Raw genomic sequence first — 12,369 nt, 5'->3', positions numbered from 1 at the left:
CAGAGTACAGTATTACTTGAGGACTGGATGAGATCAAGTTATGTCAGCAAGATGTGGAAATGGAACCATAAAAACATAATAATAGTCAAAACAAATGCCTGAAGAGTGATTGGACGATGAAGCCTTAAACCAAACAAACTGTCCTGTCTAAGCTGTAGGGCTCATGAAATGTCTTTGAGGGCATCAAGTTACGGATGGCACAACACTTTATAAAGCTGAATGAAGGCAAGCTTGAAGTTGTCCTGTTTGACTCTGACGCAATGAACACCGACGGTCTTGGCAACCTGTTCTCACAGCACCTTGGCCTGGCCTGTCAGGGCCTGTGTTGTGTTTTCCCCCTGTCGGTTTCATTTGTCACTTCATTTGATTAACAAGACCCTCGTTTTAACTGCGGGCAACAGCGGGCTGTATTTTCCGGAAGTGGGTTATTTGTCAATGGGACCCGGCAACTATATGGGCAATATCAGGCGATGAGGTGATAGTGGAAACTGGAAAATGTTGCCCCAAAAACATGAAAATAATCAAATTTTTGAACAACATCGCCCAGAGTCGCCGGCAGTTGTCCGCTGTTAAAACGTAGGGTAAATGTTTATTGGTTCCCCCTGTCTGTCTGTCTGTCTGTCTGTCTGTCTGTCATGTCTGTCAGGCTGTGCAGGCTGGACATTGGGGTTCCAATCAGGTGGGATTGGGATCACCTGGGTGGAGGTCCCATGTCCTCCCTTTAAAAAGATCCCAGCTGGTCACTCTGTCTCTCTCTCTCTCTTCCCACTGATGGCAGCAGCATTTGGTTCTCTTCAGTTTAGTTTTGGTTTGCACCCCACAGACACTACATTTACCACACACACCCCCACAGAAATATTTGACCACCAATTTGATTTGAGGCAGTACGCCACGGAACCCTCATTTGATTAAAAAAAAAAATCTTAATGAGGTATTTGTCATTTCATTCCCTGTAATCAATCAATTTGGCATGTATGTATCATTACTATTTTAAAATGTCAGATTTTTAAATAAATGAAGACAGCTGTGTCTCATATTCATGCTCAATAAATATTTGTGTTCAATCCAAGAGTTGTCTGACAGATATACACAATAGCAGCCAGTGCGTAGCACCCAACTGTAAACATCTTGAGGTTGACAATGCATTATTCTGTGTGTGCGTGCGTGCCTACGTGCATGTGGGAGTGCAGTGTGTGGGAGTGCAGTGTGTGTGTGTGTGTGTGTGTGTGTGTGTGTGTGTGTGTGTGTGTGTGTGTGTGTGTGTGTGTGTGTGTGTGTGTGTGTGTGTGTGTGTGTGTGTGTGTGTGTGTGTGTGTGTGTGTGTGTGTGTGTGCTGTACCTAAGTACAATTTTGAGGCATTTCTTAAGTATATTTTGATGCTGCTGCTGTTATACTTATACTCGAATACATTTCAAATACAGGACTGTAAAATGCAGTAATGACACTTTTACTCAAGTAAAACATGCAAGTACATCTTCTTCCATCACTGCGCGTACGTGCGTTGCTTTACACCAGTGGTGGTTCTCAGCCTTTTCAGGCCGGGACCCCCAAAATAATCATATTATAACTGGAGACCCCCACCCTGACGAGCACAAAGAGTTGAGTCATTACATTTTGTATACCACGATTCTACTGTGAAAATAGCAGATCTACATGCTCACACCCTACCTTGACTGTATCTGGCTGCTGGGTTTATTAGAGCAGGTCGTGGACCAGGAAGTGCTTGCTCTTCATCTCTCTCCCTCTGCCTCCCGTCATGTCATCAGGCTCTCTGCAAACCAAACACACATGATTGAATAACACTGCACCATTACAGTATGTGTCTGAACAACCCCGTCCAGCTGCCGCACACTCTGCTCTGACTGCATGCCGAACGGCTAAACACCTGTCAATAACGCTACGCTAGACCCACAGACACAATGTCATGCTGTTGTTGTTTGTTTCTATTTTTAGTTGCTTGCCTGATTTTCTACGGTGGCAATTTCCCCCATGCACGAAGAAGATGGCTAGCGGATCAAATTAATCCAACATCTCTCATTTCCTGCCTGTCCTACATTATGATTTCCATCATGCCATGGACACTGAGTGCAGACTGTGCTTTGGTGCGACTTGCTTTGCTCCAGTTCACCTACTGGACTGTACTGGGGAGGCTCCTACTGCTGTAGCCCATTAAGGCCTGAGGCCCCATTCTACAAATGCCTCCTAAATCAGCAGTTCTAGGGATGGGCGACATGAAATATCTGGCCGATATCGATATCCGATATATTAATTGCTGTCATGGCCAATGACCGATATAAACCGATGTCGATATGATCTCATTCTGTATTTAAAATAATAACTGTTCCTACGAAACAGTGTCCTATATTCCAACTAGATGACCCTTTTGAAATCATCCCCAGAATAAAACATCAACACAAAAGGCTTACAGATATATTATTGTTTCGATATCGATATTGCATTTTAAGGCCAACACTGTCCGATACCAATATGATGACCCCGATTAAATGTCCATCCCTAGGCAGTTCTCAGGCTTTCAAGATCTTTCTAACGTTTTTCAAAAATAGCAGATGTACAAGCTTCGTGCCGCGCTGTGAGCTTGTACATCTCCTATTTTTGAATAGCCAATGCTAAAATATCTACAATTACACAGACGCTTTCTCGGTTTTGATGGCCTAGACAACAGAGTGCTGATACTCAACCTTTTTCTAATTTCAAGGACCACCAGTTTGATGCATTATTAGGGGCCACGGCCGAGACCCCCGCTTGATATTAACATTTATCTCTGAGAAACCAATCTAGTGTGTAAAATAAAATCCTGTGTTTCATTCAACTTGTACGCTTTTGTACACTCTGACTCTGAGAGTCACAGGCCCGTGAAGGGTCCGTAGATTTGGACTCCCATGGTGGTCCCCCCGGACCCCCACATCGAGAGCCAGGCGTGCTAGAGCAACTTGATAAAAGACCGAATGTAAAATATCAGCATTTAGATCACATTATAGCCATGGTCAAGTTGCTTTATAACATGTCTAACATGTGAACAAGATACTATGTAGGCCACTTGTTCTCACCGTGGGAGGTCCAGGGACCCCCCATGGTGCCCTTAAGGGGGTTGCAGGGGGGGGGGGGGGGGTCCCCAGGTAAATTAGGAACAGTTTTACCACCTTAGCCCCATTTCAGAATCCGCAAGCTCAAAGAGCTTGAAAATCTGGAAATGTTTCACCATTTGTGAAATGTTTTAGGCTAGCCCTGTTTAACAGAGGGTACAGTGGTCCATGTCATGAGCTAGAGGAGGCAGTGCAATGAGAGAATGCAGTTCAATGCACTGACACTTATAAGGTTTCTCTCACTGCCTCTCTCTCCCCATTACAGCACAGAGACAGTTATATAGACACAGAATGATGTATTTAATAATCTAACAAGATCTGTCCCTAGTGGCTGGAGTGGCGACACATCTTTTCAAACGGGTGTACGCGACGTGCTGTCTATGGTCTGTAATTAATACCTGACATCATGAACATGTTTGAGACACACTAGTGCTAAGCAGCAATAAATAAATCATCAGCTCCGATGCTGTTGCTTGCTGGTGCAAAATACATGAAGCAGCGTTTGTGTGTATGTGTGAGTCAATGTGACATTTATCTAAACGGGTTTCTCAGCTGATCTGATCGACCTTCTCTCGTTTCTCTAGAATTTTCGCCTTCCTGGCTGGCAGGCAGGCTAGCGCAGCCTTTCATTTCTGGGGCAATAATGTGATCTCTCTCTACGTCCACCAGCAGCCTCAGACTCACTCACTCACCACCACACCAGCAGCAGCAGCATGTCCCTGCGACATTTTCTAAAATCCAGCAGACTCCGGGGCTTCAGTGTTGTAGAGAGAGTAGCCTTTAACGGGCCGCTAACTGCCACACAAAAACACATTCGATGGTTCGGAGGAAGACAGATCGAGACGCACTTGTTTCTGATGATGCTTTTGGGTGCTTTGCTCTGCTCCGATCTCCTCCTCGTTCGTTCTAATCTCTCATCCGAGCAGAAATCCCACCGCAAGAAGAGACCACCACGGCTTCTACTGCTGCTCGATCAGCTGCGGCTGCATCATCATCAGACACTTTGACACGCGAGAGCATCGCTACGTTTCCATCCGATGTCAACATGGACAAGTGCTGGTGGTGCGCTGCTCTGTGCTGTGAGACGGACATGGTGGGGTGTGTGTGTGTGTGTGTGTGTGTGTATGTGAGGAGAGAGAGAGAGAGGCAGGGTGATGACGCGCTGTGGAGCGGGGCAAATTGAAAGCGGGCAGTGCAGTGCACTGTGACAAGTGCACTGTGCACAGTATGTGCACAGGGGTGTCGCACCAAATTCTGGGCCCTGGGTTCAAAGATTCACTGTGGGGCCCCCCCATGAACACCGAGTTCATGGGGGGCTCCGAGTGCCGCGCTGCGAGCTTTGTAGATCTGCTATTTATTTATTTTTAATCGTGAAAATGTTGATAGCAAAATATGGTTGAATCAACGTAGCAAAATAGTTGGCCAGAACGGTTGAATCAATATTCAACACCAACGTTGAAACTATGCTGAAATCACAACGCCATTTTATATTGATTCAACATTGGTGTTTAAGCACTATTTCAGCATTGATTCAACCATGATTCAACCATCATCTAAATGGTATTCTGCAAGCTGATTTTTAGTTGATTTTACGTTGAATCAACGTTATGAATCAATATTGATTCAACCATCATCTAAATGGTAATCTGCATGCACATTTTAGTTGATTTAATGTAGAATCAACATTAGGAATCAACATTGATTCAACCATCATCTAAATGGTAATCTGCATGCACATTTTAGTTGATTTTATGTTGAATCAACATCAGGAATAGAACACAGATTTAATTTATAAATTGATCATACTGAATCATGTTAGGAATCAATATTTATCCTGATCATCCAACAACCTAATGGTAATCTGCATGTACATTTTAAATTATGTGTATGCTGATCACTGTAAGGCTAGATCTTGTTCAAAATTACCATACATTTCCCAAAATGTGAAAATATAAAAATACAATGAGATTAGAATCTTCACATTTATTAAACTGAATTGAAGGCATTTAGTCCTGCTTTGAACTGCTTCAACAGATGATATATAGAACAAAACAGATGAAATATAGAACATACAAGGTTATAAATCTGCAAAAAGAAGGAAAAAAAAAGTCCAAGTTCAAAAACAAAACGCTGTCCCGGTCTAGATGGGTTAAGACAAATTTCACATCACCTTGTTGTCAAAACACAAGACACACTTTTCAGGTTTGCACACACTTCTCACATAAAATCTCATAGCATCAATCCACAACACACAAATATTCAAATCTCTAAACTTTCGGGTCAGGCGAGCAATTCAGAGCCAGGTCCCACTGCTTCAGGCCATGGAGGAGGCTTGTGGAGATGTGGGCTTTGAGGCCTGTCAGGGCTTCATGCGGCACTCTAGGCCAGGGGTTTTCAAAGTGGGTGATGGGGCACCCTGGGGTGCCACGACGGCAGTCCAGGGGTGCCGCGAGATCATTTGATAATATTTGGAATTTATTTGGACACTCAAATATTATTTAGTATAATTTTAAACTTGAAGTACAAAGTTATTTTCAGTCAGTTCTAACCAAAATGGCTATTATGTAATGGCTCAACGTTTTCCTCGCAACATAATCACTAAAATATCGTCACTGTCGGGCAGAAAACTTGTATCTCCAAGTTTCAAATGTGTACGGCTTTTGGTAAAGAAAAGCCCTGCTACATCATACAAGACTATCGCACAAAACTATTGAAAACAGCCGATCTACAAGCACACAACGCGTTGTGGGCTTGTTTGGAGTGTTTGGGGGTAAACCTTTAGACCTACAGTCAATAAAATGTTTTGTCTGCATATTTGTGTGCTGTTTTATGTTTGTCTATGAGAGAAGTGGGCATACACTGGGTCATTTTACAAAAAGGGAATTGGTTCATTTACCAGAGTAATTGACATTCATTCAGTGTGTTCCATTTCGACAATTGTGTTTTCAATTTTGCTCTTCAGTGTTCTGTTCATGCTTGGTAGTGTTCAGCCAAAAGCTAGTTGTGTTTATTCAATGAATGCATGTGTGTGTCATGTGAAAATATGGCTGTGTTTACCAAATGAAAACACGAGTTCCATTTTGTGAACATGTTAAGAGATTTGATGGCAAAGAGTTGTTTTGCAAAGGGATGCCAGGGTTTAGCAATTTGTGTTTGATGTTTGGAGTTTTGTGTGTGCAGTTTTGAAACAAACGTACAGTTTTGAAAAATGTGTTTTAGCAATCGAAAAAAACTGTAACATACAGGCACATACTTACAGAGAATGCAAAATGTCCATTGGTCAGTGCAAAAAAGCAGAAGTGACATGGGCTGGACTCCCAGCAAAGCCGCACAGGAACAGTCAGTAACAATTATTCCAGTTAAGTTACAGTTGTCCAAACGACCGCTGTGTCTCTCTCTCATTGTATAACATTCACAAAGGACTTTCCCAGTCTCTCACATCTCCGTCCTGGGTAGATTAATCTATCGGCTCCTCTGTCTTAAGGTGGAGGGGGTGGGAGGATTTCTTCAAGTTTGTGTCCAGCTTCCACCCTGGCCAATCCTCCACCCCCTACAAGGAGAACCCAACAACGGAGCCCGCCTTCCTCACCAGTCTGTTGAGTTGAAGGTGTCACTCGCTCAGTTCCTCCCCAGCACGTTATTCCACATTAATTTAAAAAAAAACCCTGGCATAACAGTTTGGTGGCTAAACGATCCCAGTCTTCTCAGGAAGAACAGCCTGCTCTTCCCCTTGCGGTGAATCACCTCAGCGTTGTCCAACCAGTCCACCGATACTGCCTTCCATCCAGCTTCGGTGCTATACCGTAAGATTGGAGACAGAGAAGATGAAATTAGCTATAATAGCACATTAAACATGTTTTCCCCTAGCCCATATAGAACCTCTGCTGCATACTGTTATGCACCGCGGGATGGAAAATCATACTCTGGGAGCATGGAACTACCTTTACTTTTTGTGGAGGCATAGGGATATCCGCTTACGACCTCATCTCGAGGAGCACAACGGTATGCAGGGGAGAGTGAGGTTCTATATGGGGCTAGTTGTCCCCATGTTCGGTCCTTTGCTCAGTCAGTGGGGGATGTTACAATATTACATTAAAAAGTATTTGACTAGACTGGGAGAGACTCTCACCACTGCAACATCATGTTGAAGCTGGGCAGCATTTCTTTACTAACTACTGCACAATGTATCAGACACATTATTTCCCACATATAACCAATGCAATGGTGACATCATACTGTATATCGGAATATACTTTACAAAACGTGTAAGTGTAAGATAAACTTACTTTGAATCTTTTCCACTTTGGTGGGGTCCAGCATATGTTTGCCCTCGAGCTCTGGAACAACACCATGCCTCCCTGTGACAACTGCATCCTTCAGTTCTTCAGTCGTGAAGAATTTGTCAAACAACTGGTGGAACAGGCGACTGCAGTCCTTCTTAGCACTGTGGTGAATGGCTACCTGTTCCAACGAGAACACAGAGTCCACAGCCAGTGAACAGAGATTCCATGATTAACACATTTCACAAAGTTTCTGCTCTTCAAGTGGACCATGGAAACAGACTACACTGGCAGCCAAACCCAGCCTGAATCAGATCTGTGTCACATCCGGGTTGGAATCTGATTGGTTCCATGTGACCATTTAAGCCAATCAGATTCCAATCTGAATGTGACTCAGATCTGATTTAGGCTGGATTTGACTGCCAGTGTAAAACAGGCCTAAAGGAAACTTAACTTTCTAGCTCTAACAGATCACAACGCGTAGTATGGGATATAGTTAAGATAGTTAATCTTCTCACTGTAGTGTGAAATGTATATTGAACATGTTCGTCTACCTCCCAATTTTTTACCTGGACTATAATCGTACCATCAAAAATGTAAAATCCATAATACATTTATACATACCTGGATATAGCTCTTGCACCTCAATGGCCAACACATAAACTTTTCACATTGGATCTGCCATCTCCATGTCCCCAACCATCTCAACAAGTCCCTGTAGAGCTTGCAGGTGTTCAATGCCTGGAATGAAGAGGAAAAAATATTATGGCAATCCCAACATATTCAAAGGTTGAGTAACAACAAATAAGTGTTAAATAGCGCTATATTCTGATAACAGTCATTGCTATGCCATTGCTATGGAATATTTATTTTCTCAGTAGCAGGGATTGTTCAATGGCAACCTTCTCTCCCCATCTCTCCAGTAAACAGAAAATGTAAAGTTTCAAGTGAGACAAAGAAATGAGCTGACAGAATTGACAACTGCAACACTATGCTTCATTTTTTGTGAATGGTGGGTGACCCAGCCAGGGTAGGGTATATTTATAACAACACACCCGGGGGTCTAGAGTAACTTAAAGAGATATTCCAATTTCAAAATTACTTTTTGTCATTTTAGCATCTAATTTTGGGAACACCCAGGACAGTTTTTGAATTTCTTCATTCTGTATTTAGATTTAGAAGCAGACACATATCACAGGGCAGTCGCTGATTACAGATGAGCATGGTCATCGCATAATTTCAGAAAAGTATAGTTTTAAGGGTGAATATTAGGGACAGTACAGTGAGCCATCTTAAAAACTTTAATTGAACTGTAACCTTACCTAGATAAACTTCAAAAGGTGGTCAATGGCTTGTCGGGCTGAGAGCTTTCCTGGTCTCGTTGCGGCCTTGAGGTGAGGGTGGCATGTGGTGGATAAGGCAAGATGGAGGACATCTCACTGTCCCATCCTGAAAATAAAAGGGTGGGGGGAAACAAAGACATTTTTACTAAAATCTGTTTACATTTTGGTTTCAAAACCATCCCCTCTTCCATTAGTATTATTCCTTTAATTCCAGCGTACCATTTTCCAGTTCTTCTGTTGTGGATTCAGCATTATGAAGCAGATCTACATGGTCGCCTGTCTGGGCGAGTCCACAGCTTTGTTCAAGGACTTACTGCATGTAGTGAGTAAGTAGGCCACTTCTGCAGCGATGTCATCACCAAACATCAGAAAATCCTGTATCTGCAGACAGGATGGAATACAAACAACATGGCATACATTTTAATGGGTTCACCCTATGACCAGGGATGTGATCTGTTTAAAGTCATTTTTTATTTCAGTTTGACTTTAAGGCAAGACAGTTCAAGAGCGACATACCATTCCTGCAATGTCAAGAAATCTTGTAAAGGTGGTGAATATTTCAGAGGACTTCACTGGGTCATGAACCATTGTTTGGCGATGGGTGAAGGTCTGTTTCATCTTCTCCTTGACCATCATCAGTGCGATGCCCTCAAGACACTGGGTTTCTGTCGTTAGCTGAAGAAACCCACTCCCATCTACTGGATTGTAATACTGCTCCTAAAAAACAAGAACATGTTTTATTTTTTCTCCTTAAAAAAACTAAACACATGCCCTTGTCTGGAGAATTGCGAAAATCAAGGTCAACAGGTCTGATATCTGTGACGATCAACTTGTTGGGGTTAGGAGAAAGGTATGTACTTGTAGGGGTTAGGAGAAAGGTATGTTGGGACTTGGGACTAGTTCTGACCAATGGGCCATGGCTTGGAGCAGTGGTTCCCAAACTATTAGCTCAAGAGAAATTAGACATTTGCCCAGGACCCAAGCTAGTGAAAACAGCAGATCTACAAGCTCACAATGCGGTGCGACGCATTGTGAGCTTGTAGATCTGCTGTTTTCACTAGTTTAGGCCATTTTCACTAACTACTTTTTTATACAAATATAAGGGACGTTAAAAAAATTGTCTGCGACCCACATATGGATCCCGACCCACTGCTTGGGAACAAGTGGCCTAGTGGGCACCCACGCGATTTGCTACAATGTGATGTTGGGTTTAGTTTCTCAAAAACGTTAAGACAGTTTATACCCCTTACACCAGAGGGCCACTTGTCTTTTTACTGGACCCCCTTGCGATGCCCACCACAGTAGCAAAAATGCACTATAGGCCTGCACATTAAAAAATAACTTAACATGTGAAATTCAAACTATAATCAAAATCACATACCTGTCAGTGGCTGAGTGTTTCTTCTCTTCTTTTGTCCCTCTGAGGCTTCGTTTTGAAGTGTTTTAACTCTCCATGCAAGAAACCCACTCCCATCTACTGGATTGTAATACTGCTCCTAAAAAACAAGAACGTGTTTTATTTTTCTCCTTAAAAAACTAAACACATGCCCTTGTCTGGAGAATTGCTAAAATCAAGGTCAACAGGTCTGACATCTGTGGCGATCAACTTGTTGGGGTCAGCATATAGAACATTTGTTGAAATTTAGTTGAAATCTCACTCTTGTCTTTTCGAGCAATTCCAGGAGTGAGGAGTAAAGAAGTTAGACTTGTATTATGTACTTACATAGCCCAAAGTGCCCTAGGGATCGGCCAGGTATGGAAACAAGGCAGTGATTTGCGTAGTCCTCTTTAACACGCCTTGAAGGACTCTTCCTACAGTGTACACACACACACACACACATTATCAATTACACACACACACACACACACACACACACACACACACACACACACACACACACACACACACATTATCAATTAATTAAACCAATTTGATTCCAGAAATTAAATGAAATGATCTGACAAATGATGATGGATCAAGCACATGCCTCCTTTGAGTGTCAGATGTGTCATTTTGTCTGGCTGGTGTCAGTGGTGTTAACATCAGCTCCACTATAAGATCTAACATCAAAAGTAAACAACACTAAATACAAACTGGTCAAACATTGGCCAAATTGTCAGCTGATATAAGAAAGAGGCAATGTGAAAATAGCAGATCTACAAGCTCACTGCAGTCCAAGTGCTTGGTGGGTGGAGGGTCCCCATAAAATGTGAATATTTTGGGAGGTCCCCAAAACTCCCCATGCAGTTCAAATGTGATTATTTTGGGGGCTAACAGTCAACAACAGATTAAAATGTCAAGGTCTCCCCTTAACTCTAACAGTGTACAAATGGAACCAAATTAACCTGTTAGGAGTTGTTTGGTTCCATTTGTACACTCTCTGCTACCATTGAACAACTAGCACATTGACATTAGCTAGCTAGCTACAAACAACACATGCTGCTAACATGGAACAATTGCTAACTAATGTTAGCTTTGTTAGCCACACATACTACAGTACACAGCAAAGCACCTATGATAACACAAAACCAAAAAACTGCCACTTCTATCAAAAGGGCATAGTATAAGTTATTCAACACAGTTGGAACATTCAGTTCCTTTAGGATGTACTGTAACTTTAGCATCAGTTAGCATTAGCTTTGTATTTGTCTACTGGTTAGCATGGGCCCTTCAGGAAACACCACAAACAAAAACACCACAGACAACATTCTTAACATACATTATCCAGTGGTTAAGTATTGTTTAAATTTCACCTACCAAAAGGAGATATAAATATAGTCCATGAGAGAGCCTTCAGCCTGCATTCACACTCACTAGCAGTGGCAGTGAGTCACTGAGTCAATTCAAACAAACCGGTTCAATCCAGTTTCACTCTGCAGGCACATCAAAGCACCTGTGATGTCACTCTGTGTGATGTCACTGGTCTAACCAAGTTTGCGAACTTAACCCTGTAACTGCTGATGCAACAATGCATTGTTTCTCATGTGATGAACAACACTTATGCAAAGATTATATTAGATAATAAATTGATTGATAATGATAATAACAATAATTATTACAACTATTATAATTATAATACATACTATAAATAATTTTAATAATATCATTAATAGCCTATAATTATATTAATAAATCCGGATTTTATTTTACATAGGAATGTTATAAAAAAACACACAGCATCAATTATATATTTTTTCAGATAAAATACACTTATTCTGACTTGATTTTTGACATTGAGTCCGATGTAGTTGGTCCTGTCGCGTGAAAATGCTGGCTGTCCGTCACGTCACACTTTTCCCCAACTCATATCTCTGCCACCGTTGCCCCAACCATGCCAAACTTTGCACACACAGTCCTTGCCTGGCAAACCACAACCTCCACCCCTCCCAAGACCCCCGGAGCTCCAGGGACCCCCTGTTCCAGCTGCATATTAATACTACTACTACTTGAATATTGATACTACCCAGATAGCAAAATATGGTTGAATCAACATAGGAAAATAGTTGGCCATTAATAAACTTGTTCCCAGGCCATAAAAGATTTGCCAAATTCTCCTGGCCAGAGCAGAGTTCATTTTTATACCGAAAAACAGTCGTTTTATACACTAACTGACTCTCTTTGACTTAGTAGCATTAAGATA

The 12,369-nt window shown here is 42.1% G+C and overlaps 1 long non-coding RNA gene across 1 annotated transcript; it reads right to left on the bottom strand.

The window, feature by feature from the left end:
• Nucleotides 1–5,220: 5,220 nt before the first annotated feature.
• LOC308291492 lies at nt 5,221–10,564 on the bottom strand. The gene is made up of 8 exons (XR_013962337.1): nt 10,452–10,564; nt 10,110–10,224; nt 9,245–9,445; nt 8,948–9,109; nt 8,708–8,834; nt 8,010–8,126; nt 7,392–7,566; nt 5,221–6,901 (listed from the first exon to the last, which is right to left on the bottom strand). It is a non-coding gene; the product is annotated as an uncharacterized lncRNA (long non-coding RNA).
• Nucleotides 10,565–12,369: the final 1,805 nt, after the last annotated feature.

Source organism: Nannobrachium achirus, assembly GCF_963921795.1.
Source record: "Nannobrachium achirus genome assembly, chromosome: 9".
NCBI classification, from domain to species: domain Eukaryota; kingdom Metazoa; phylum Chordata; class Actinopteri; order Myctophiformes; family Myctophidae; genus Nannobrachium; species Nannobrachium achirus.
Note: the sequence above shows the minus strand (reverse complement) of the source record. Positions and strands in the feature narration are given on the sequence as shown.